Here is a 27,558-nt window from a genome sequence, read left to right on the forward strand (position 1 = left end):
GTGCATATGTTTAAATTGTATTTTTATCTAATTTTTTTAGATAGCATCCTCATCTGTAGCGCTGTACATAACAAGTAGTATATAACATAACAATTTGACTTAAAGAAATAACAGGTGAGATGGGCCCTGCTCAAATGAGCTTACAATCTAAAGGGAGTTAGGGTGTATAAGACAACAGGTAAAAGTGCCACTGTTAGGGATGATCCCCCCACACTGGTATAAGTATTGCAGGAGAAGGACTAGGAAAGCTTAGCTAATGAAATATGGGAGGGTGTTAATGTATAATGTTGTAAGCGTCCTTAAAGAAGTGGGTCTTGAGGGTTTTTTGAAGGACCGAAGGCAGGGGAAAAGATGGATAGGCCAGGGGAGAGTATTCCGGAGGATAGGGGCAGCCCTTGAAAAATCTTGTAAGCATGCATCTGACCACATGTCCAATGCATAGTCCTGTTTATGAATACAATGGTTTGTATTGGCCCCCGAATATATTTATATAATGTTATCATATCCCATCTGAAGCGCCATTTTTCAAAACTAAACAGATTTAAATTAGTTAACCTTTCTTCATAACTAAAGTCTCCCATTCCTTTATTAATTTTGTAGCCCGCCTCTGCACCTTTTCCAGTGCTATAATATACATAAAAAGACAGGAAATGGTGGTCAGAGAGGAAAAGAGGAATTTAGTTAGTGAGAGAAGTTAGAGAAGTTAGTGTGGAGGTGCTGGTGGGTGGAGAGAGATAGCTGTTCTACTAAAAATAGATGAAATTGAAAAGAGGAACAAAAGAAATATGGACATGGTAATTGGAGAATGATGGTAATAAGAATAGAATGGTGGTGGAGCAAACACAGTAAACAATAGGTAGAACTAGATGATGGCTCAGTGGAGTACTGAAGGGAACCTCAAGTCCCTACTTGTCCTTCCTTGTTTCCTTCTTTGATGACATCTTTTGGTAAATTCCTATTCAGTGGCACTTAGGAAATTGGCACTTAGATGGAAAATGACACACAGATGGAAAGTCCCCTGTACCTCCACAATGGGGACAAGCATTTACAGATGAGGATGATCACATGGAATGGCACAATGTCTGATTCATGCATGTAAGCAGGGATTGGACAATTGTTTCAGCATGCTGACTAGCTGATTTAACTGAATACAGACAATTTTTGAACAAATGTTACCATGGAAACTGATAACTGCATTAAGCTACCAATTCCATGCACCATTTTTGCTTAGAGGAATGGATGGGATATTTTATTGTATTACAAGATATGCTGATCAGTCACTGACTTGTTGTAGGCCCAGTGTGTGATTGTACACTAAAGGATTGTGTGCAAAGGAAGTCTGAATTCCTGAAATATAGATAAGCAGTGCTGCTATAGAAATGGGTGACACCATTGCCTTAGGTACACGGTTGGCCATTTAGAGTCACTTTGCCAGAACCATTAAAATTGATGAGGAACCATTAAAAATTAGTTTTTAACATTGTAAAAGATGATTAAGTGTAATAGCAGCTTTAACGGATTCATTCTTATTCTTAAAATACATCTCTAAAACTTTTTATATGTATTACTAATTTTATTTATTGTAAGGTCACGTGTGAAGCACTCATTTTTACACTAATTTTATTATTCATGTTCTTAGTTTGGCAAAGAAGAGCAGGCAAAATTAAAAAGGAGGAACATAAAAGTTAAACATAGGTTAATCGATGTGTAATATATATATGTTGCAGTTTAAATATACATGCTTTCATTGTAAGATTGTTTTATTCTCTGTGATTTGCCTGATTACTAAATACACATATCCATCTGCATTGCCCAAAATGATTCCCAAAGAGATAAATAGGCAAATGACCTACAGCTAAAAATTACAGTAATATTCATTACACAACACAGTTGCAGTTTAGAAGCCGCTTCAAAGTGACATTCTTATTTCCCATCATTTCTCTCTGTAGGTAGTCATAAAAGTGGAACAAAGTACTTTTAAGCCATGCATATTGTTTTATATGAAAGGTCACTTTAGATTTACATTCTTTCATTGTGCATCAAAATAATGTGGTTGAAGATGATACAAACCATAAAGGGCATAATGATATTAAAATCATTTTTTGAAAAGAGGTCCATATAGAGGTTTTATATATAGTTTTGTTTAGGTAACCAAAAATAAAAGTATACTTCTACGGCATCATACTTAGTTAGATTCATGCACATTGTTCTAGAAATTTAAAGAAATACTAAGCAAATCTTTTTAACCATATATTATACAGTTCAAGGTAATAAATGCTAATGCAGAAGAATCACCATGAAAAACATGGTTTCTATGGTTTCTCCAATTTATAAATGTTACAAAAAACAAAAACAGAAACATGTTTTTCAACAAATTAAAATGTAAGTATTTCTGGAAGGTGATTCAAAGAATGTCTGGAAACATCTAGACATAGATATGGCGTGGATAGATGGATACAGTGGTGTCTCATAAATTTCGATCTAATTTAGGTTTGACTACCACATTGTTGAGTCCTGGATGACTGAAAAAAGTGTAGATTTGCATTTTAATACAAGAGCTAGTAGATCAAGAATGGGCATGAAACAATTCACAACAAAAACAGACATCCAAATGTAAAAAGGGTCTTCATAATATATGAGAAATAATGGAGAGTCTAACTTACATCTACCAGGCAAGCCAGAGCACTTGTTTTTCCCATAACCTGAAGGTAGCCAGCGAAGCTTGACCTTTGAGTAATCCAAACCATTGAGCTACAGTTTGGAAGTAGCACTTCTCAGCTGCATTTTCTACATATACTGTGTACAGTTGTGTGTACAATCTCCTGCCTCTGCAACAGTGCAATCTTTAACTTCCAGGAAGCTGGGCCACAAAGAAAATCCTATGCTCAGGCTGCCCAGAAGCCAAACAACCCTGTGATCAGAGAAATAGCAGGGGACAAAAGAACACTGCCTATGCTTCACTGGTGAGGAACTCAACATAAAGTAAATTCTGGTGTGTGTTGACCCATCAGAATGGCTCCATGACAAGTTAATGGAACCAGATCTCAAGCCTATAGCATCCCTTATTGACGCCTCTGCAATCTTCTCCCTTAGAAGTTTGGAGGACTTGTTTAGCTTATCTATACTAAGGGTACAACTCTCCATCTTGATTGGGCAGTTAAAGTGCTCCCTTCTCGACTGCTAGTGATCTGGTTGTCAACTTGCTCCTCAGGGTCTGGAAGAGTTCTACACATTGCTTCTCATAGAGGGAAGCATACATGCACATTTAGACCAGAGAACAATCCATCCAATACATTCCATAGTCGACCTTAGCCTGTCAAAGTTTGCCCTTCTGAAATTGATTTTTGTAAAATAGTTACCCATTTGCCTTTTGGAATTAATTTTAAATGAAACCATGTTATGGTCACTATTCCCCAAATGTTCTCTTACTTGTATATCAGTTGGTCATTAAGCAGGTTCAGAAACTTGCTTCCCCACTATTCCAATCTATATCTGGGTAATTTAGATCTTCCATATTAAAAATTCATTCATATTTGTAGCCTTTTCAATTTGTAATAGCAGCAGATCCTTCCCTTCATTGCTAATATTTGGTGGCTGGTAGCATCCACCTACAAGTAGTGTGCAGCTCTATTTACTATGTCCACCCACATTACAACTATTGTCATCATGCGCACGTTCCTTAAGACTGGGCTTTAGTTTAGGGTTTGCATATAAACAAATCCCTTCTCCTTTTCTATTTCTCTTCTAAAAAGCTAGTAACCTTGTAAATCAACCGACCAGTAATGCATATCATTCCACTGCCAGCACCTGCCTAGCCTTCCTTGCCTTATGGCTCTCCAATATGCTGGAGAGGCTACAGGGTTTAGTAACCATGGTCATGGAACTCTTGTCTGGCTATATATTGGACCGATTATTTCTATTATTCACTATCTTACTCCCTATACTGGTTTTTCTCACTCTTTCTATATATATATTGGACCGCACCTGGGGACCTTTCCATCCACGTTTCTTGGAGTTCTGTCAACGGAGCCATTCATTAGTATTGCTGCAGCTCCATCGGGACCACCCAAAATCTGTGAATTTGTATTGTATGGGCTTTGGTGGGCAGTTTGTGACACCAGGCTGTCTGGGCAGAGTATTGTCTGTCTTAATGTAATCATACTTTTATCAAGATCTATGTGTGTGTATAAGTCAGTGTGCTGCTAATAACCTAAGTTCCTGTTCTACCTCAACATTTCTTTAGCGCTTTATTTCAACTCTGTGTATCAGGGGTCCCTTGTTCCTGTCCTGGGCTCAAGGAGCGGCTTCTGATGGTGTTTCCGTCACAGAGATGTTTGACCATAATGCACAGAGCCACATTTGGTGAAAACCAAACACAGCATATCAGCACAAACACCTTATACCAACTGTCAAGCACAAGGGTGATGATTTGAGCTTGTTTTGCAGCCACAGGACCATGAACTCCTCTGTATACCAAAGTTTTCTAGAGTCGGATGTGAGGCCATCTGTTAGCTAAAGCTTGGATGAAATTGGGGCATGCAAAGAAAAGAACAAAGAACAAAGAAAAGAATCTAGGTGTTGCAAATGGCCCAGTCAAAGTCCAGACCACAACCTGAATAAAATGCTATAATGGGACCTTAACAGAGGTGTACATAAACAAATGCTGGTAAATCTCATGAACTGAAGCAATTGTTAAAAAGAAAAGTAGGTAAAAATTCCTCCACAACCATGTGAGAGACTGATACACATACAGAAAACAATGACTTAAAGTTATTGCTTCTAAAGGCGGTTCTACAAGCTATTGATCACATCATAAGGTGTACTTAGTGTTTTACACATGGTTTCTCTATTTTGGCTTTATTGTTGTTGAATAAATCATTACACAATGTAATATGTCTTGTTGTTGTTCATCTGAAGCTGTGAGCCAACAATAGGGGCATGTAAACGGATATAGAATTCCAGATAGAAGCAACTGAAGAGGCCAGTCTCACCATATTTTTGACCAAGGCAGCTAAAATAAGTAACATATTTTTAATTTTATAAAGGCAATTTCTACTAATTTATATAGCACTGACAGATTCCTCAGAGGCATTTGAAGAAACGTTATATTTTACTTGAATTTTGCATAAAATTAACACTTTTAAAAAAAATAAATGAACTAGGCACTCGTATATTATAAGTAATTCAAATGATAAAAACGTACTTTAGAACTTTTGCGTTGCTTATCCACAATATAAATATACACTCAGTATTTTATGGTGTCCTCTTTGTCACCAACCTGGATCAGCGGCCGCTGGTACGAAGGAGAGGGAGACCACCTTCTGCTAGTCTCCAGCCACAGCTGCCTCCACGGAGGAGAGGGAGACCGCCCTCTGCCAGCCTGCAGCCACAGCAGCCTCCACGGAGGAGAGGGAGACCTCCCTCTGTCAGCCAGCAGCCACAGCAGCCTCCAAGGAGGAGAGGGAGACCCCCTTCTGCTAGCTACCAGCCACAGCAACCTCCACGGAGGAGAGGGAGACCTCCATCTACCTCCGCATGCCCTCTGGTGGTTAGACCCAGAACCGCAGGCCCCTATACTTATAAGCTAAGGTCTAGCCACACTCAAAATGGCTGCCGGATTCCACCAAACAGGAAGTGACATCAGCCTGTTCAAATTTTGGCGCCAATTGCTCCAATTAGTGCCTAGTCACTTCCTCTTCCTTTATAAACTCCCAGTGGACATTCAGACCTTGCCTTCTGATGGTTGTACCTATTCCTATAGTGTTACTCCTCAGTGCGTGTTCTGGTTCGTGTTTCCTGTTATTGACCCCGGCTTGTTATTCGTTTCTCCTGACCTCTGGATTCCTGACCTCGGCTTGTCATTTGTATTTTGTGATCTCTGGTACTCTGACCTTGGCTTGAACCTGACCTTGTACTTATCCGTGCCTTGTGTCCTACCTGCACCTCCGTCTCCTACCTCGCTGTGCATGACACTCTTTTTAAAAATGATTTATTACTCAAATTATTTACTTTCTTTTTTTGCTTTCTTTTTGTTTTAATTCTGTCTCCAATATTTCTCTATTTTTAAACATATTGAAATTTACATTGTGTGTCCCCCAGTGGTGGTGCATAAATACAATGAAACATGTTCATTTGATTTTCACTCATCAAACATTTCCTCAGGCGATCTGCTATACAGTTCTGTTTACCAAGCAATCTTATAATTTTAATATGCAAATAAATATGAATTTATTTTGAACTGAATTTAATTCAAAGAAAATACAACTGTGTTCCCATTCTCTTTATTATATCTTTGCATAATGGATCTGTGCATATTTGCATACAATTTATTGTTTGCCCTTGAAGCAATAATCTACAAAACAAAACCGGCAGAAAAAAAAAAAACATTAGAAAAAAATAAGTAAACAATAGACAGGGAATGTAGGCAGTTTGTTTTAAATATAATATTGGTTGATATTATAAATTTAACAAATTGTGAGACACAAGTAAATAAAAGTCTAGCAAGTCTATACCCTTGTTTAAACATAGGCAGAAATAATGAGATATTGAATTATTGCCTTGAAACCACATTATGACGAACAACACATCTAAAATTTGACAGTTTAATTCTATGTATGCATCAAAACTTTAAGCCTATGCATGTCACCCTCTCAGTATGCATTTATTTAGTGGTTTGCATATATTGACTCATTATAATCGCAGAGAATATTTTGTTATAAGGAACACAAGTACCTGTTCTAGAATTTATGCTTCTAAAAATTGTTCTGTAAAACAGATGTCTGTGGGAACACAGGGAGATTCATTTGAACCAAGAAGTTTGAGCAAAAGAAAACTAGCTGGTTATTTTTTTAAAAATACAGTTGTGCTTTTTTTGATCAGTGAAGCTTTTTGAGTTGTTTTGTTAGTTGACCCAGACCATAATTTGATATATATATATATTTAATGTCCAAATATATCTTTTAGTGGAACAATGTTAATAGGTTTATATGTATTGTTTTCGGACCTAAGCAGTCAATTTTTTGTCTTTCTAATATATACCCAGTAGCGTACCTAGCGGGGGGGGGGGGGCGGTCCGCACCGGGTGCCGCTCATCAGGGGGGTGCCAACTTACCGGCACCCCTCCAGAGATGGACAGTAATGTACGCCGCTGGAGGAGAAGGCTCGCAAGGGAGCGGTATCGGAGGTCTTTAACAGACCTCCGGCTCCCTTGAGTGATTTTAAGCCGGTGTATATACCCCTTTCTTTCCATATTAATTTATTTTGCCTCCCATCCCTCCTCCATATTCTTGTATATTGTGATGCTGTTTTTGCCCTTGTCTTCGCTTCTTTATTTAGACACTTTATTTCTGGATTTTTTTGTGTGCACTAAATTGAGAACTAGGAAAAAATCAGCACTCCTCAAAAAGATTACATTGTTCTAATTAGACGTTGTTATGTACACTGTATTTAAAAGAACAGCAAGGCATTTCCTGGTGGGATTCCTATTTTCTCAGAGCTTTAGTTTCATATACACTATTATTTACTAGTGACACTTTGGCATAATTAACAGTGACATGCTTTGAATCTCTGTAGTGATGAACACGTGAGCAATTATTAGGTACAATGTTCTTGTGGTTTCTGTTCAATAACAGCTTGGCATATCCTCCTTTCTTTTCTTTCTAAACTCCTTTAAAAAGAAATTGCTTTTTTCCCCAATGATAATTGTGCAGACCATATGCTATCAACCACCAAATGAGTATTGAATAAGATTTTAGATTGCATGCAAAGTGGAGAACACATTTAGATGGTACTTCCTGAATACAAGCCCTAAAATCTCATTTTACACTCATTTCTTTGGCTTTGTTGAGGATTAAGACAGTCTGTAGCTTATGAGCAATAAAATATTGACATTGACAATCCTAGTTATAGCAGATGGTCTACCGATGCAAAAAAAAGTGTGCTCTTGACAAGCAGTCCGAAAATAACTTCCTTGCAAATAAATAAGTATCAATAAACAACACACTGTGGTAAGTTTTGTACTTTTGTAGAACAGATAATGAAAAACCATCTGTCCCTTGTAGTCATTTGCCAAGAAGCTGGTCTAGCATATAGTATCACTTTCTTTTATTAAAAAAGTGAGTGATAAAAAAAAAAAATCTTTAATAGTTTTCGTTTCATACTGCATGTGCTCATGCTAACTCCACTACATTATGGGGAGACCTTTTCTGTTGAATTTATTTGACATTTCTATTATAAATAATGAGAAAACGTTCACGGTTTAATTGTGCTTTTTAAGCACAGGCATGTGTATCTGTAGCTGGCTAGAGGCCTCATAGGCTGGTGCTGAGTTAATCCAACATTGTAAGAGAAATTTATTGTAAGCAAGTGAGCCACTGGAGTGCTGACACCTCCTTCTAACTTACGAGGAATGTAAATCTGAGTGAGCGCATGTCTCCCCCCACCACACTAACACATACATGTACAAACAGACTAATACTATTATATCTGAGTCATGTAATATTGTGTTGCACTGACACCACTGAAGCTAACCTCTTTGAGTGGGCCAGCCCTGTTTGGCCAGGCCTTGATAATTGGTAATGAAGATTATTTCGCTTTACTCAAAAGCAGTCTATACTTTTTTAGCCTCCTATGTTTTAAGAGCCTCATCGCCAATGTACAGACTAACATAGGAAATAACCTCAAGTCAAAGCCCCTTTTCTAGTTAAGCTCTCTAGACAGCATCCTAGTTTGCCTATATGGTAGTCCAGACCTGAATTTTCTAGATTTATAATGTAATGAACATACTCTATGGACCTTTGATATTGTCTACCTCGCGTTCTTACTTTGGATGGAGTTTGTTTAATGTTCCTGTTAAACTAAAGTGTCTAATCTTGAATAAGATAACCTAAAAAAGGTTTCAGCTTCAAAGTGTGAATGAAGCTTTTTGGTCTGTCCTCTAGTTCTCAAATTTACCTAATTCCACCAATATAAATGGTGATGATATAATTTGATTAGATTGTAAACTATTTAACTAAAATAGCTACCACAATGAAAATGTGAGTTATGTTAAATTGCTACTGATTATTTCTTCTACCAGGTAAGTTTGTTCCTTACAGTACTCTTGGTTTTATCTTACCAAGTTGTCAGTACCCGCTCGGCGCCCCTCTCTCCTCTGCGAGCCCTCTAACTCGGTCCCGGTGCCGGAAGATGACGTCATTTTCGGCGCTCAGCATTAGAAGCCAGCACCGAAACCGAGCAGGGAGACTCACCGCTGGACTGCTGAAAGCTAAGTACGGGGGGGGGGAGAGGAAGGGTAGATAATGGGGGGGGCGGCAGGGAGAGGAAGGGTAGATAATGGGGGGGGCAGCATTTTAAACTTTTGGGCCGGCCCGGTATATCACTATACTATAACATATCAGTTTCTTAGATTTTTCTTGCTCACACCTATAATGTGCATTACTAAACTTCTATCTGCACCTAAAGCAACCTAGAGAGCTGAACCACATAAATCATCTGTTTTAGATGGCATAAATAGTCTGTCACAAAACAGCTCTCCACTATCCTAATATGTTGGCACATCTTGCCTTACTAATGGATTTCCCAAACAAACTGAATTGTATAAAGCAAGAATCTTCCTTTGTACTTGTCCATTTTCACTTTATAGTGGTAGAACTGAGGGAGTTTAAACTTGCCTAGGGTAGGCATAGGGCTATTATGAACTAAGACAAGAATAAATGACTGATTAAAGTCTGAGTCTCTAGATGGCCGAATGGTTCTTATCTGCCGTCAAATTCGATGTCTCTCTGTGCTTCTATAATACACTTAGGATATATTGTAAGCTTGCAAATACATAGTCCTCCTCTACTTCTGCACAGATTTGTGTTAACCTTTGTTAATGTTATTGTCATTTTAAATGATTTTTGTTGAATATGTTTACTGTCCCCATCGTAACAGCAGCACCTGCTGGAACCATATGTAAATAATTTTCTAATATTCCACACAATTTCTTAATGCACTCTCCAACAAACCCTTTTTTTCCAGTTCATTCTATTTATCTGTTTTAATTTTTTTAGGGAGGGCACCAGTATTATCAAATGTAGCCCAAATCCCTTGACATAAGTAAAAAATATGCAGCCAAATATATTTATAAAATGATATATATATTTAAAAAAATGACATTAATATCCTTTATACATTTATAACTAAGCTTTAGTCACAAGATTTTAAGAAATGGCGTAGCGGCTCTCTTAAGCGAAGAGAAAAAATAACTGGTCAAGGTTTACTTACTTTGTATTCAGGCCTTTAGATACATGAAGGTCATTTTATCTTTCACAAAATGCCAGCACTTCCTAAACTGAAAATAAAACAGCAGTTTATCAGCTGTGAGTGCTTTATTATGACTGCATGCTGCAAATCAGAAACAAACCCTCAACTATTTTAATAACACATTATAAATTTTTAATAACACAATGTAAATTTTATTACTGAATAAGGTAATATTATCTGATTTACAGTCTAGACATTGTACACACTGACATTAATGCCAAGGCTATGCTGCGTAGGTACATTACCCTCTTTAATACGACTTTCATTTTCTAAAGGAGAAAATACTTTTTATGAGTTCAGGGAACTGCAAAACTGGTCATCAGTATCCAATAATGGAAAATCCTGAAGAAAAAAAAAAAAGCACGTATTGCAATGTAAGGAACAAAGTTTAATAAGATGATGTGTTACTGTTTTGTCAAACAACCAAAACACTTCAATATCTCCATGAACAAAATATTCATTTTGAAAGTTTTTGACACACTGTTACTAGTAATTTAACAATATTTTATCAGTTACTTTAATAGGAATATTTTCTTAAGGATGAATAAACTCAAATGAACACACACTTTGTTTTACAGTTTATGCTAGGTCAAACAATTTCATTTTTTTATAAATATGTGGAGGCCATGTAGATTTTAAAAAAATAGAGATCTACAGTTTTGGGAAAATAATTATGGCCAAAACCGCATTAGACTAATACAAGTCGAAAAAAATGATGCATTAAATGTCTTGTATTGATACTCATTAACTATTAACCCCTTCATTACTAATGCATTATTGTTTACTGTATGCTTGTTCACCATTTCCTTTTTTCATTTTTAGTGTACCTTCACAATTAGCATTTTGTTTTGCTTTTTTCTTCTAATACATATAAGACTTTCTTTTAATCTGTACAGTCCAACAAACCACATATCAAATCACATAATATAATGTTATACATGTGACAAAAATGTAAAAAAAAACAAAAAAAAAACCTAAATAGCTTAATAACTAATTAATACGAAGAACAGAATCTTATTATTTTTGTACTTTTTTATATTTTGCTGGAACTGGATGGCTTATTTTTACCAGTTAAAAATAAACCATCCTGTTCCAGCAAAATGTAAAAAAAGGAAAAAATTATGAAATTAAATAAATTTTATTATTATAAACAAGTGCTAAAATTAGCACTGTATCTTCCCAATAAATGCAATTTAAATACCCAAGGGGTGTCTACTTTAAAAAAAAAAGAATGGTTTGCTGGGATAAATTTGAGTGGCCGAGTTCAAACATAGGGCATAGGCGCAGACTGACCAAAATAGAAAAAAAAGTGCTTTTTCCCAGATGTGGCCTTTAAGCCCCCAAACAACCTGACAAATCCATGCATGGGTGGTATCACTGTGCTCAAGAGATGTTGCTGAACACATATTGGGTGTTGTTTGACAGTGACATATACCAGAAGCTGTAAATTCACACATGAAGTACAATTTGTGTGATCAAAAATAAATTACTACTACAAATTATCACTGCATAATTATTTTTAAATGTTACCACATAATCTCTTAAAATGGGCGTCCGCTGCCATACAGTGTATGGCGAACATTGAAGCCCTGGGGAGCAGCCAGAGGGTGACCTCTAATGCCGATCTCTGTGTTTTAACTTAGAGGCAGTGTAATCATTTTAATGTAGGTTTAGAGATGTGCGTACTGTGCTATAAATTGATTTTGGCTTATTTTGTGTTATTATAGAACAGACATTATTATTTTATACAGTACAATACATTATATTTGCATTTGATCAGAATAAGGAAGAGAGAATTTGTTAAAGGAAGCTTGTTGTTGGGCTAAAAAAATAGGAACCACATTATACAAAGGTAAGAGAAGTAAAAGACTCTAGTAGCTGAACCTGGCATCACATGTCCTCTCTTTCTTGTCTGTGTGCTCAAAAGGCTAGTCTGCGTCATCTTTTGCGCCCAAATGGCTTGTCAATGCCCCAAACAGCCTGTCTGCACCATCACTGCCATCAAAAAAGATAACTAGAAGAGAAAATCCTGGTGGTGTGGAGGGGGTTGTCTGGGGAGGGGGGCCCAGACCATCTGTTTTGTAAGCGGCCTCAAAACTTCTGATGGTAGCCCTGTTTATAACTACAGGTATCACAGGTAGCAGTATTTTTATCAAAACTATGCAACTCAATACTAGGGAATAATAATATATTATGTAATTTAATATTTTTTGTACACACTTTTGTTTACAACCAGGGAAGCAATTACTACTATTTGCACACTGCTTGAAGACTTGTATTATGCTATCATAAAAACTTAATGGAGTCAGCATTTCAGGTAATAGCCATTGTTAATCACCCAATATAGTTCACAGCAATATTTAATCCTGCCATGAAAATGATTTACTTTTACAGGTCAATTTCCAAAATGCTTTCTGCATAAGAAAATACACATTCTATTGGCACTATGAAAAAGAGTGTGATGTATTAATGTGATTAATTAACCAGAAAAAATATACTTGGACTATAGGATAATATTTTCCTACTATTTACGCAGCCAGGAAAATATGTGTTGATGTGTTAGTGCAGGGAATTGTTTAAGGATAGAAACTACAGGGCTTTAACAAACAGTGGAAACTACTATCAAAGTGATAATCATTAGCAGGGTTGGTTTTAGTGCCAGATGACTCAACCAGATGTCTGGGGATCTTGAACTTCAAAAGTGTCATGAAAAATATTTTAAAAATAGTAATAAACACCATCCTATATGAACAGTGTGTACAGCTGTCGCTCCTGCTATCACGCCTGCTGTTACCAAATGAGCACACAATATTGACGTTCTTCAGCTAGCAAAGAGTTGAGCCCCAAGCTAAGTCGGGATCTAACAGGGACTTAGACAATCCCAACAGTAAAGAGGCTCAGGCGTAGGCAGGTATGGTTTGGTACTGAGTTTAGTTTGCACGTATACCTGTATAGGAAAACTGGAGGCTGGGGTCATAGATGGATGACGAAGGATGCCAAGCGTTAATGCAGAACAGATACTCAGGCACAGCCAGGTTCAGTACACTATTATGTCGAAAAACCGGGGCGCATAGATATGTGGGGAAAAAATATAAACAAATATAGTGTAATAAGTCTCTGCACAAAAAATAAAGTGTGATATTAATTGCACTCACAAGTGTGCTTGGAAGTGATCGCTCATCAATAATCCAGACTCTTTTCTGTCTTGGAATAAAAAGTGCAATAAAAGTTGGTGTTTCTTTAATGAATAAGGAAAAAAGAAATACCAACTTTTATTGCACTATTTCGTTTTCTGATTTTCATCACAGAAATTCCAAGACAGAAAAGAGTCTGGATTATTGATGAGCGATCACTTCCAAGCACACTTGTGAGTGCAATTAATATCACACTTTATTTTTTGTGCAGAGACTTATTACACTATATTTGTTTATATTTTTTTCCCCACATATCTATGCGCCCCGGTTTTTCGACATACTGTTTCTAACAACACTTGTGAGCAGTGTTAATTTCGGGAGCAGCAAGATTTGTAGGGTAATTATATATATTTTTAACGATTCACCCATTTGTGGAGGTGTTCCCATTTCTTTCTATATCAGTACACTATTATATCTGACAAATTCAGTCCAAGGAAGGAGCCATATCTGATCAGCCTGGTGTACCCCCCAAAACAACCATGGAGACTGTTCCAATTACTTATTGTCCCTCTAATTAATCCCATTAGAATGAGGGTGGTAGATGGGTGGGAATGCCAAAGAGATTCCAAAAGTTAAACAAAAAGGTTCTCCAAAAAAGAGCTGCAAATTATACCCCTCTATCAGATATGATTTGTACCGGAAGGTCATGCAGACAGTGATTTTTTTCGACAAATATAGGTACTAACTCCGGTGGATAGCTTAGGAAGTGGAACAAAATGAGCCACAATAAAATCCTTAGCCAAGTTGGTCCAGAGACAAGTAGGAACAGAAAGAGGTTGAAGGAGTCTGGCAGGGTGAGAATGGGAAGTTTTACAGGTAGCACACGTGACACAGCAACAACGAACTCTGCGTAATCGGCCATAAGCTCAGTCAATCAAACCCAATGGATTTTAAATGCTGGTATTTTAACCTTTACCATGCATAAATACTACCTCCTGCCTTTGTCAAAGTTTGTGGTAGTCATTTTTGTGTATGTTAGGTATGAATTTACAGCCCTTGGTATATGTCACTGACAAACAACACTGAACAATATAAGTTCAGCAACATCTCCTGAGTACAGTGATACCTCCCATACATTGGTTTGTTGGTGTTTGGAGGCTAAAATGCCACATTTGGGAGATGGTTTTTTTTCACATCTGTTCAGTCTGCACCTATGCCCTGTTTGGGACATCTTTGAACCTGGCCAATTCAATTTACCCATTCAAAACATATATAATTTTTAAACTAGCCCCCCCGATGAGTATTTGAAATGCTAGTATTTTAACCTTTTCCATGCCTAGATGTTTGGGAAGATACAGTGGTAATTTTAGCACTTGCCCCTGCAGTGGGTTTTCGGTTTCGCTAAATGCCTCGCTATTGAGGCATTTCAGCAACACCATTGAAGCTTAGGAGGCGATCGTTGATCAAGGCCAGAGAAAGCCCTGCATGTAATTGCATACGATTACATAGTAGAACAGGCTGTCTTTTGACAGCATTGCTGGCTCCTGCTAACTGATCGTTTGTCATTGATGAAGTCAACTGGAAGGTTAAAGAGGACAGGATATCCCGTGCAGGGTCTGTCTGCTACTGGTCAATCACATCCATTTCAATCCCCAATGCAAGACTTGGTTGGTGATCACAGTGTGATCAGTGCAGCGGGATCGCAGGGAAGAACTCGTGTTCTCACGAGTGAAAAAAGTAAAAAAAAAGTTTTATTTTTATTTAGTTAGAGGAAAATCACTAAAAATAATAAATAAATAGATAAATTAAAAAAAATGGTGAAATCATTGGCATACATAACATTATTGGACTGAAATTCTAAGAAAACTGAAAAACTTTTTTAAAAGTATTACCGTATTTGCTCGATTATAAGACGAGGTTTTTTGCAGAGCAAATGCCCTCGTCTTATAATCGGACCTCAACTAGGTCTGACTATGAGACTAAGATCCAGATCCCCTGTAGCGATGCAGGGGACCTGGATCCTCCTGTCTCCCCCCTCACTGAGTCCCCAGTGTTTAGTCCAGGCATCGTGTAGAGCTCTACGCGATTCACGTACACAACTTCTGCTGCAGCCGGGAGGAGGTGCGGTTAGCAGCGGGGTTTGTCTGCGTCCATCGCGCAGACCTTCCCCGGTTGTCAGAGATCAGAGTTCCCCATGAAAGCCTCCTTTCTGACATAGAATTGGAAATGCCTCTGCCATAAGGTCTATATCTGGTAGGCCAGAAAATGCTCTTGTCCAGGGACCAGTTTGCTTGGGAGCAACGAGATCTGCTGAGATCGTCTGCCAGACAGTTGTCTACTCCTTTGATATGTGTCGCTGCTAAATCCTCCAGGTTTCTTTGGGCCCAGCGCATGAGATGGTCTGAAAGGTCCTGTAGCCTTGGAATCCGGGTGCCACCCTGTCTGTTTATATATGAGACTGTGGTGGCATTGTCGGACTGGATTCTCACGGCTTTCCCCCGTAATCTTGGACCGAAGGTCTTGAGTGCCAGGAACACAGCTTTCAGTTCCCGAAAGTTTGATGATTGGGCTTGATCGATTAAGGACCAGCTGCCCTGACTGCAGAGGTCGAGTAGATGAGCTCCCCAGCCTACCTTGGAGGCATCCGTGGTGAGGGTGACCCAATGACGTGGTAGAAAAGATCGCCCTTGGGTGAGGCGCTCCTTCGCTTTCCACCAATTCAGCCGGAGTAAAACCTCCCTGGATACCGTGAAGGTAACATCTAGATCCTCCGGTCTCCTGGACCACTGTTGTAGGATGTCCCATTGCAGGGGTCTCAACTGCGCTTTGGACCAGCTTACTGCCGGAATACACGCTGTAAGACTGCCCAGGATACTCATAGCCAACCTGAAGGAAAGGGTTGGATTTTGTTGCAGAAAGGAAACCTGATTCTTTATCTTCTTGATCTTGGAGCGCGGGAGATAAAGTCTCGAAGAGACGGAATCCACTATGAGCCCCAGAAACTGGATCTTCGTAGTTGGAATCAGGTTGTACTTTTTGTAATTTATGATCCAGCCGTGTTCCCCCAAGCATCGGGTCATAAAGCTGAGATGTGCTCGGAGCTCCTGAGAAGAACTTGCTTTTAGCAGCCAATCGTCTAGATAAGGGACGACTGTGATCCCCTCTTTCCGTAAAGCCGCTGCAATAGGAGTTAAAAGCTTTGTGAAGATCCGAGGAGCTGAGGCCAAAAGGGAGAGCAGTAAACTGGAAATGACGAACTCTTGTCCCGACTCTTATGGCAAACCTGAGATATTTCCTGGAGGCTATGGCGATAGGCACATGGAGATAGGCATCTTTTAGGTCTAACGTAACCATAAGGTCCCCTTGTCTCAACAGGCGGGTAACCGTGAGAATGGATTCCATTCTGAAGTGACGGTAAGGAATATACGCATTGACTTTCTTTAAATCCAGAATTGGACGGAAGGACCCATCTGGCTTTGAGACCAGGAAGAGACGGGAATAAACTCCCTGAAACTCCTGATACTTTGGAACAGGCTCTATGACACCCTTTTTTAGGAGGGTAAGGCTTTCGGCAAACAGTGCTGAGTTCTTCACCTGAGAGGGGTAAAACGAAATCAGGAACAGAGGACGAGGAAAACTGAAAAACGTTATCCTGTACCCGTCCGCAATGATCCTGAGGACCCAGGAATTGTTTGTGGTTTGCCTCCATTTTGGTAGGAACCATTGCAGACGACCTCCAACACCGTCAGAACTTCCTACCCTCTGGTTTCTTAGGGTGTTCCTGAAACTTTCTCTCGTGTTGTTTACGAAAGGCTTGAGTCTTGAAAACTGGTTGAAAAGGCCTGGAAGGTCTATACTGGTATCGCTTGTTCCATCTGCTTTTCCTATCCTGAGGAAGTGCCTTTTTAGTATCAGACATATGTCTGATCAGTTCCTCCAAGGAAGAACCGAATAGCTTGGTTCTTTCAAAGGGCAGATCGCATAGAGTAGATTTGGAGGCAGTATCTGCTGCCCAGGAACGTAGCCATAATGCCCTTCTGGCAACGGAAGACAAACCCATGTTATGGGCTGAAAGCTTAAGGCCCTCTTCTGCAGCTTCCAGCAGGAAGCTATTAGCCAGTGTCAGGTTTTTAAATAGTTTAGACAAAGCTTCATCCATAGATTCTGAAAGACTGCCCTCTAAGGACTGCAACCAGACACCCTGCGCTTTAGCCACAGATGCGCTAGACAACGCCACTTTACACTGGAATCCAGATGATTGGTAAATCCGTCTGCAAGACGTTTCTGCCCTCTTATCCATAGGATCCTTAAGACCAGCCACTTCACTAATGGGAATGGTCGTACGTTTGGAAAGCTGGGCTATCTGGACGTCTACTTTAGGGATATCTTCCCATTTTTCATCGCCCTGAAGGTAAAAAAACTGCTTAGAGTGCTTTGATATAAAGGCTCTTTTGCCTGGATTATTCCACTCTCTATACATGAGATTCTGCATGTGAGATAACATGGGCAACCCTTTGGGGTGCGCTGACAGGTCTGAATCCTGAAAAAGCCGTGAGACTTCCTTAACAAATTTACGCAGCTCCTGTGGAGGAAAATTGGTCTCATCCTCTGACTCCCCACTAGATGAAGCTGAATAGGATGAACTAGAAACCTCCCCAGAGGATAAATCAGAATGAGGGGATCTTACGTTTGTGGGATTTAAGTTTAACGGGTTTGCGCCAGGTTGTCCTGGAACCAACCTAAAAAAGACTGCATGTCTTTTTGTTTTTCTTTTGCCAAACTCTCAGCAGAGCAGGCATTGCAAAATTTCTTCTTACAACCATCCGGCAACGGAGTGGCACATTCAGTGCACGATAAATGTTTGGTTTTAACCACAGCCTTTTTTGGAGCAGGTGTAAAAGATTTCTCTTTATCCGGCTTATCTGGTGAAACCGAACCAGACATCTAATATATAAAAAAAAAATTAATAATTTTTAGTAGAAAAAATACAGGGCAGAGGATTTGACAGGGTAAGATTAACCAAATCCTACCTTACAACTCCTCAATCCGTGTGGGGGGGCTGGTGACACGGAAATCCCAGTGTTGACAAGCTCCTCTGCTGTCAGACTGGGCAGCACAGCTATATATATGCGAAAACCAGTTAGTTTTCGCGCCCTGAACAAGAGAAACTGAATCACGCATGCTCAATAGCGTGTCAGTACTCTTGGTGGAACGCAGCGCCCTCTGGCGTGCGTTCCACCGCTGTGCGCATGCTCCAAAACCTGCCGGCATAAGAGCGCGGCGTCTAAACGGCTCCGTAACGTCCGCCGATGCGGACGTTACTCCTCGCTCTGCTCACCACCCGGGGAGCAATCGGAGGGAACCCCCGGACACAACCCGTGTGCCCCACCAACGAGAAAGAAAACAAGGAACAAGGTCCGTCCCTGACAAGGGACAAGGAAAAAACTGGAGGTATGAGGGTTGCCGGGGCTCTTATAGGGAGGAGTAGGAGGGGTTAGGAGGTATCTTAACCTCTTCGGTTCTAGGTCCTTGTCCCAGGAAGAGCGACACCCCGTGGTACTGACACTACACGACGGGAAAAATAAGTCTTTTTTCAACCTTATGTACTATATAACTAACATCATGTCACGTTCTACCCAGGCTGTGGAACTGCATATCTTAATCTTGCTTCAGTTTCTCTGTTTTGCTTCGATCCATTCCTGGATTTCCATTGTGCTGTTTTGATCTTCCATTCCTTGTTTCTAGTTCTGCTCTTAGCATAGCTCTGTTTCCTTTATAAGGTGTGCCACACCCTTTATGTTTGTCTCAGTCTGCAGTCTAAAGGTATGTCTCTCTAATATGTGTTTAGATTTCTTGTTTGATTTGTTTCGTACCTCTGTAAGCAGGGTTTAGCGTTAGGACCCACCGTCATTGAAGTACTTTGGCGTAGTGGTGGGCTAAGCATACTATGGCCATAAGATGTGACGAAATCTCCAATAGTTATCATATAGTCCTAGGCTAGTTCCGGTATTTGTGTGTCAGTCTGTGATTTAACCTGTGGGGTGTCCTGACCTGTCCTGTCCTGTCTTGCATCCCCGATAGAGGGGATGTCCTGTCTTGTTCACGTCTGATCTTGAGTATTCCTTGTCTTGTTCCATGTAGTGCCCTGTGTTATGTGTATCTTGTCTGATCTTGAGTATTCCTTATCTTGCTCACTGTTGTGCCCTGTAATATGTATGTCTTGTCTGGTTATGTTTCTTGCCTGGTCTCCCTGTCCCTTGCTCGCTATGTTTCAGCTATTACTCTGCTTAGCTTCTACACTCGCAGCCTACAGCATCCCGCACATGAGTCTAGTGTTATGTCTCATACCAGTTCCCGGGTGCCCGCAGGATTTATCTTTGCTTCATTCTGGACTACACCCACTGCTATATCAGGGTGCTGGTATGTGGCTGCACAACCTTAGATGATCACCACCCGAGTGAGTGCAGTCGCCCGGCATCAGGCCCTTTTCTGTGACTCCGCTACTGCATACTGAACTCCTGAACTCCTGAACTCCTGAACTCCTGAACTCCTGAACTCCTGAACTCCTGAACTCCTGAACTCCTGAACTCCTGAACTCCTGAACTCCTGAACTCCTGAACTCCATCTTTGGGCGCCCTGGGTCATTACAGTCGTCTGTATGGATCCAGTTCCAGACACATCATGAGTCTCGATTGCGTCTAATTTACTCAAAATACCTCAAAACTTTCTTCTTCAGATAAATGTGCATCTTAAAGTCCATTTTAAGTGGACACAAATTTTTCCATTTGACTGCATGCAAATCAGATTCTTCAGTTATAGGAGTTTAAAATGAGACACCTGTGCCATTTATCTCTTCCCCTGTCTGCCTCTACAGAAACCATTAGGTGTAAGCGTTCAGATAGCATACATGTGATCAGTAGCGTAGCTACCGGGGGGGGTCCACCCTGGGTGCCGCTCATCAGAGGAAGGACAGTAATGTCTCTTACCGGCTTAAAGACAATCAAGGGAGTGGGAGGTCTGTTAATGCATATCCCGGTGCACAACACTGAAGCCACGCCCACCACCTCACTGCACCGGAAAGACACCGAAGAAGAGCAAAGAGGAAGAACAAAGAGGAGGAGGAAATGTGTCTGTGAATGAGCGTGTGTGATAGCATGCATGTGTAAGTGTGTAGGGGGATAGCATGGCATAGGGAGGTTGCAATCTCACTTCTATCATGCCCAGGTTCCAGCATGTACTGGCTGCCTGGGAATGATAGGAGTGTGATTGCTGCTAGCAAATATATATATATATAAGTAAGTAAGTAACAAACCTAAATTGGTCCGATAAATTCAATAACAATATATAACAATATATATATATATATATATATATATATATATATATATATATATATATATATATATATATAGCTATATACACTCCTATCATGCCCAGACAACCAGTTCATGTTATAACCTGGGCATGATAGGAGTCTGTTAGCAATCACACTCCCATGCTAAATCAGCCAGTACATGCTGGAATCTGGGTATGCCTGGGCATGATAGGATTGTGATTGTTAACAATTATATATATATTGACAGGGGTACAGGGGTAGTATATAGTGATAGGGGTTATGCTGCATTATTGTAAATGTCTGGCTCAATTTATAGTGATAGGGATTACACTGTACTACCATCAATGTGTGCCTCAGTATAGGTGATAGGTGTTATGCTGTACCACCATCAGTGCGTGTCTCAGTATATAATGATAACAGTTATGCTGTACCACCGTCAATGTTTGCCTCAGTATATAATGATAACATTTATGCTGTACCACCGTCAATGTCTGCCTCAGTATCTAATGATAAATTATGTTGTACCCCTGTCAATGTCTGTCTCAGTATATAATAACAGTTATGTTGTACCCCTGTCAACGTCTGCCTCAGGATATAATGATAACAGTTATGCTGTACCCCTTAGTCAATGTTTGCCTAATGATAGAAGTTATGCAGTTTTAAAGTGTGTGTATGTGGGGGGGGGTGCCACATACAGGATCTGCTCCAGGTGCCAAATAATCTAGGTACGCCCCTGCATGTGATCGGCTGCTGCTACTGCACATAAAAGTATAAAAGTATTGGGGCGTTTGCAGGATTCAGGCAAATAAAGGGTTAATAGTAGAGCCTTCCCCTACTTCTTTCCCAGGTGCTCCAGTATTTAGAGGCAACTCTTCCTAGATTATCCCCTTCATAGAGTGAGGTACATAGAGGAATATTAAGTCCCCTCTTTCCTATGCTACTTGTGGTTCCTTTGTTGGATTTTTATGTGTCTTCTTTTATTCACTGTCATAGCCCTGGTTTTGAGTCCCTGCTAGCGTGAGTGTGGGACATTAATGAGGCTATGGCATGTAGAGAATTTCATCAGTACCCACTGAGTCATATCCTAACAACCAATATTTGTCTTTTTATGCTTGGTTGGTTTTAGGCAAGAGCTTTCAGTAACTAAATACAGCTATGGTCAATTCCCTTCCAAAGTGAATCATATGTCATCTTGATTAGCCGGGGACTTGTTGGTATGGTATTTGTTAATTTGATAGATGATATGGTTATTGAGGTCATGGAAGAGCTACTGATAATCTGCAAGAAGTGTACAAAGAATGATCCCTGATTTCAGTAGAGGCAGCTGGGGGAGGTGTTAAAGGTTTAGGTGTTTCTAAATAATAACTAACATACAACATGGTTTCCAATCTGCATTTAGCATGACAATAAGAATGAATTGGACCTTTCACATAACTTCTTATTGTGTAAGTAATTATATATATATATATAGTGTTTTTAATGGAAACTTGCATGTTCGTGTATTAAATGAATACATAGTTAAATAAAGAAAAAGCAACTACATTTCCTGTGTTTTTTCTAAATATTTAATTATCAGTTTTAGATGAGATGGGGCTGACTAAATGGGGCACATTGATATTATCTATTTTTTTTGTTTATGATTGGTGGGATCTCAAATACATTTCAGAAATCATTGGAAACTATTTTACATAGATATTGTCCCAGTTTGCAGGATGATATTTTTGCCGAGTAAAACATAATGAGTAATTATTTATTGTGGGTAATAAAAACCCAGCATTTGTATTTTAAATCCAGTAATGCAAATGCATTTTTTAATACAAATGCTACACACACATAATAATGGAGCAGCTGGCAACTACTCATTTTAAAAGGAACTCTAATGCAGTTTGATGCCAAAGCCATTATCAACTCTTTGAAAAGTCATTTTAAAGTTAGATTTTTTGAAGCTTAAGAACTGATTTTAGGTCAAAAGGTCTTAAGCTATTTTGTAAAGCGGGGGATTAGTACCCTGAGTGCACTGAGTTATAGAATTTCCCATAATCTATGAATTTAATAACCAAAAATATATATTTAAATACATTTTATATATATATATATATATATTTATATATATCAAAATATTCTATTTCTTTGTAAATATTATCTGTACATAAAATGTATGTAATATCTAAAATATTGGACTTGTTGGATTTATTCCAGAACTATTATTTCATAAAGATTAACAAAACCTTTGGAGTGTGTAGTCTGTTTAGTATTTTGAATAGAGACCATAGCCTATGGCTAGATCGGGGTTTCTTTGTTATTGTAAGCATCTTTTGCAACTTAGCATTAATCGTCAGGAGCACCTTGGTTTCATGGTCTGTAGGTCCCAAAGATTGACAGGCCCAATGGACAGTGTATTAAACAACATAATTGTATGTAATTTTATAATGTAATGAGACCATTTTGTGCTCTGTACTGAGTATAAAATAATGTAAACTTGTCCTCTATGAAACTTTTCTACACTTAAGCTTAATGAACATCTACAATATCTGATTTCAATATGAGGCTACACAGCCTCTAATATTGATTAGTCTAAATTTTATGGTACCAATTTTGTGTTTCTGAAAGAGTACCTTCAGGGGTGGTACATTTTTCTGTAAAGCCACTGGGGTATGGAGAAGCAGGTCTCAGGGTCACCAGGCCTTTTGGACTTAAAATGTTTCGATGATATTAGTACTGCTCCTTTGCTGACCTTTGTTAATCACCACTATTATGACCCATACACAAAATACTTTTGAACGTATCAAAGGTCTATGTAAGCACAATGCAAAATTGATTAATTGCCTTTATATTTATATAAATGAATTTACAAGATGCATGTTTTTATGTTTCATATCATCTCATCAAAATTTTTTGCTGGGGGACTAGAAATTTTATATAAACCTCAATACTGTATCACAAGGCATGCTACCTTTCAATTATATTTGAAAAAATAAAATATACCGTATTTTCCAGCGTATAAGACGACTTTTTAACCCATGAAAATCTTCTCAAAAGTCGGGGGTCGTCTAATATGCCGGGTGCTCAAACTTACCGAGCCGGACTGGAGAATCACGATTCCCCACGAAGCCCCTAAAACTGTAGCGTATCTCTAGGGGAGGGGCGAGCGGAGAAGCCGCCTCCCCTGGGCCGGTCTTCAGGGCCGCGCCGAGGTAGGTGCAATATCGTGATCTCCCCAACTAGCCCTGATCAGTGGGTGCCCGATGGGCAGGGCTGTTAGGGAGATCACAACCTCCCTCTAACTAGCCCAACATTAGGGAGCTCAAGGTCTGGCACTTCAGACCTCGGATTCCATGCTCCCTTATCACTACGTGCCGGCTATTGATGCAGAGCGCGGGGATGACGTCATATCCCGGCGCTCGGCATCAATTGCTGGCGCGTAGTGATGAGGGAGCAGTAAAGCAGAGGTCTGAAATGACAGACCTCACGCTCCCACAACTGGATGGAAGATAGAAGATGAGAAAGGTAAGAGATGGGGAGAAAGGGGTGTAAGTGCAGTGTATGTGTATATATGTGTGTGTAAGGTCAGTGTATGTGTATGGTCAGGTGTGTGTAAAAGCAGTGTAGGTATTTGTGTGTTTGTAAGCTGGTGTATATATATATATGTGTGTGTGTATGTAAAGGCAGGGGTGTGGTGAGGGCAGTATATGTATGGACAGGCGTATGTTAGTATGTGTAGATATATATATATATATATATATATATATATATATTTGTGTGTGTGTAAGGGCAGTGTATGTATGTATATGTCTGTGTATGGGCAGTGTATGTGTATGGACAGGTGTGTGTAAGGGCAGTGTATGTGTATATGTGTGTTTGTAAGCTGGTGTGTACGTGTATATGTGTGTAAAGGAAGGGGTGTGTGTGAGGGCAGTGTATGTCTATACATGTGTGTGTGTGGACAGGCATATGTTAGCGAGAGCTGACCCACCCAATCCAAGCAGGCTTTGTATACAACAACCAGCCAATCACCGGTAAGGTACATCACTTGCCGTGATTGGCTAGTTGTTGTATGCCTGGTAGAGGGGTAGTCTTATACGGCGAGTATAGCCCAAACTCTATATTTTAACTGGAAAAGTTGGGGGTCATCTTATACGCCCAGTCGTCTTATACGCCGGAAAATACGGTATAATATATATATATAGTATAGTGTAAAATACATGTTGACTTTTCTTTGTTTAGAAGCAGTTACAGTGACATATAGTAAGTACAAGATGGGCAGTTACTTTGTGTGTCAGTGTAATTATCAGACAGTGCACTCTTTTAATGTTGCATATAACAAATTTCAAAAGGACTGATACAGTTTCAGTGTTAAAGAATTAGTTTAAATGATATAAATAATCTAGTTTATACACACATTCTCTAACATAATGAAAAGGTTTGAACATCATGAATAAAAGTAATATTACAGTATCTACGTTATTAATTATTACAGTATGTAACATCAGAATATGTAATGTATCTCTTAACTGAAATTAAAAATGTACCAATACATCTACTATGAATTATATTTTAGTGTTCATTTGTAAACTCAATAATGCCATCTTGTGGTATATATATATATATATATATTATATTATATATAATTGTTAATGTATAGGGGGGACTACTGAGGCTGAAGCTGGGGCTGAATCTCAACTCTCAAATGGAGACTCTAGAACTTAGGTATCCTTTAGAGGCAAAAGCATACTTTAGCCCCAAAGTCTCCATTAGGGCTATGGGTCCAAAATAAAGAAAGTATAAGGTCTGTCTCTATAATGACCTCTGTCATTATGATAAAAAAAGAAAAAATGGTTCTGCACTTAACTCCCCAGATGCTGGATGCTAGCAGGAAAAAAGGGACAGCATAAACCCTCTTGAAGCACACGAACAAAGAAAAGGAATCCCCGCACTCCAAACAGCTTCCAATCTTTAGGATACATTATTTGGAGAATGCAAAAAAAGCAACAGTGTGTTAGCATGTATCTGTAAGTATGTGTTAGTGAATATGTGTGCATGTGTTTGTCATGACTGAGTAAGTATGTACAAATAGAGAGATAAAAAGAACTGAGAAGATCAAAGAGAAAGGGAGAGAAAAATAGAAAGGGGACAGATAACGGGCATAACGAGAAATGAGGGCAATATGAAGGTGCTTGCAGTGATGTCCTAACCCCCAATTGTTAGAGAGTTTTGAGAGTGAATGAGAGAAGAAGATGGACGGCAGAAGCAGTCAACAGAGAAGGTGGAGAAACATTTAGACAGTGTGAGAAACAAAGTGTGAGAGTGTGTGAAGGTGTGAGTGAATGTACCGTATTTGCTCGATTAAAAGACGACCCTGATTATAAGACAACCCCTAAAATCTGAATATTAATTTAGGAAAAAAAGAAAGCCTGAATATAAGACAACCCTATAGGAAAAAAGTTTTACCAGTAAATGTTAATTCATGTAAACTATTTTTTTTAATAAAACCAAATATTTCCTTCTATTTTCCAACCTGCCCCCCCAGTTATGCACATCTGCCCCAGAAATGCCTTATACCCCCTATATGCCACTGTGCCCCATGATATGCCTTTTAACCCTATATGCCACTGTGCCCCATGATATGCCTTTTGACCCCCTATGTGCCACTCTGCCTCCAGAAATGCCTTATACCCCTATATGTCACTCTGGCATTAAGCGGGTTAAAAGGCATATTATGGGGCAGAGTGGCATATAGGGAGTTTTAAGGCATTTCAGGAGGCAGAGTGGCGTATAGAGAGTTAAAAAGGCATTTCTGGAGGCAGAGTGGCATTAAGGGGGTTAAAAGACATTTCCCAGTGCAGTCTGCCTCCAGAAATGCCTTATGCCCCCCATTTAACACTCCTGGTGAACTTCCGTAAAGTCGGTTGGATAGAGGGCATCACCAGAAGCACTTTGGTGGAAGTTTGTCAGAAGGTTATGTCCGTGGAGATGTGGGCAAAGAAAGAAGGGAGTAGAAAGAAGAAGATGAAGAACCAGAAGGTGTGAGACACGGAAGTGGAGCTGAGTCACAGACGTAGAGGATAGAGATGTTAGGGAGACATTTAGAACATGTAAGAGAGTGGGAGTAAAGGGAGCCATGAATGTCGGATGAAAATTTGTAGCTGTTTTGCTTACTTTTATATCTGTTTTGTGAGGGGTTTTCGCATATTTGTAAGAATTTATGAAATTGGCATATTTCGTTAAGGTTGGAATTTATACGAATCTGAAAGCACAAGTCTAGTCTTTCCATTACTGTTTTGAGCCTAAAGGGTATAGGATGAATAATGGGTGCATGTGAGCACCCACTGAATGGGGCCCAGACTGAGAGAAGACTTGAGATTCTTAAGAGGAGACCACTGTGCGTGCATTCTAGGTGCAGGATAAGTCCTGTCGATGCAATCTGGGCAAGTCCTGTAGGTGCAGTCTGGCTGCTGGGGCAAGTCGTATGGGTGCAATCTTTATGTACATACTTTATAAATGTCTAAAGCAGATAGACTTGGTTGAATTTTCACACAGTTTGCTGGAAATAAGAATTTTGTTAATTTATAAATGTTTCGGAAGTATTTGTGTGTGTGTAAATTGTAACAATCAGATCACAGGTTATCATATTTTATATGTAAAGAAATCTTTAGAGATATAAATTCTTATTTATTGTCACGGACTGGGTCCAAACAGATGACTGAAAGGACCCAGTGTGCCCAAAGATTGTGTGCAGGAGTCACAGTGCAGTAGTGGAGTTAGACAGGGCCTGGTTGCAGGGCG

The sequence above is a fragment of the Sceloporus occidentalis genome, unplaced genomic scaffold (genome assembly GCF_023333645.1).
Source record: "Sceloporus occidentalis isolate IW3139 unplaced genomic scaffold, rSceOcc1.0.p SCAF_46, whole genome shotgun sequence".
Lineage (NCBI taxonomy): Eukaryota > Metazoa > Chordata > Lepidosauria > Squamata > Phrynosomatidae > Sceloporus > Sceloporus occidentalis.